This window comes from Onychomys torridus, chromosome 2 (assembly GCF_903995425.1).
Source record: "Onychomys torridus chromosome 2, mOncTor1.1, whole genome shotgun sequence".
NCBI classification, from domain to species: Eukaryota; Metazoa; Chordata; class Mammalia; order Rodentia; family Cricetidae; genus Onychomys; species Onychomys torridus.
In genome coordinates this window covers 37201549-37202590 of record NC_050444.1, presented here as the reverse complement: position 1 = coordinate 37202590, position 1042 = coordinate 37201549, and the positions used below count along the sequence as shown (strand labels likewise).

At 46.6% G+C, this 1042-nt stretch overlaps 1 pseudogene; it reads left to right on the top strand.

The window, feature by feature from the left end:
- Nucleotides 1-369: 369 nt before the first annotated feature.
- On the top strand, nt 370-699 carry LOC118577841 (annotated as a pseudogene).
- The last annotated feature ends 343 nt before the right edge of the window (nt 700-1042 follow it).

The window sequence follows — 1042 nt, the reverse complement described above, 5'->3', positions numbered from 1 at the left end:
TTTCAGGGACCTCTAAGAGTTCAGCTATCTGAAAGCTATTCAAACCACTGAACTTAATGTGAATACCAATAAAGTGTGGGTACATTCTTAAGAACATTTAACTGGAACCCACGGAATCCCTATTTGCATTTTGAACCTTCTGCTTTTTGGATGCTTAATAAATTATTAGGAAAATTTAGAGGATTTTGTGGTTCATTTGGTTTGTTTGGCTGCTTGGTTTTGGTGTTTACTGGATTTGGAACTTTGTTATTGTTGTTGCTTTGAGACTTTTGTGTTAAGATTCTTAAAAGTAATGGATCTGATAAAATGAATATATATTAAAAGCAAGAGGTAGTTTTCTCTTCTGTCCTTGCTCATCGGGTAGAGAAGATGTCTGGATGTGGCAAAGGCGGCAAAGGGCTGGGAAAAGGCGGTGCTAAGCGACATAGCAAGGTCCTGTGAGACAACATCCAGGGCATTCCAAAGCCCGCCATTCGGGGCATGCCTCAGCGCGGCTGCGTCAAGCGCATCTCCCGGCTCATATATGAGGAGACTTGCGGTGTTCTAAAAGTGTTTCTGGAGAATGTGATCCATGATGCTGTCACCTACACTGAGCACGCCAAGGGCAAGATGGTCAGGGCTATGGATGTGGTCTATGCGCTCAAGTGCCAGGGCTGCACTCCTTATGCTTCAGCGGCTGAGCGTGTCCACAGGCCCTAGGCCTTCCTTGGTCTCTTGCATCACCACCCCCAACCCAAAGGACCTTTTCAGGTTTAAAAAAAAGAAAAAAGAAAAAAGAATCTGTTAGATTGGTTTACATGGTATGGCTGGGTAGTCTGACCAATGCTGTTTTCATACTGTGAGACAGAGAACCTGTCACTGCTCAGTCTGCAAGCCTGGAGGCCTCAGCTGTTCCAGTCTGGCTCTGATGGCCTGAAGGAGTCCTAGACAGCCACCAACCTTCAGTCTACATTGGAAAGCCAAAAAGTTGGCAGAGGTGGAGGCAGAAGCAGAGGTGGAGAAAAAGGCAGAGGCAGGGGCAGGGGCAGGGGCAGGGGCAGAT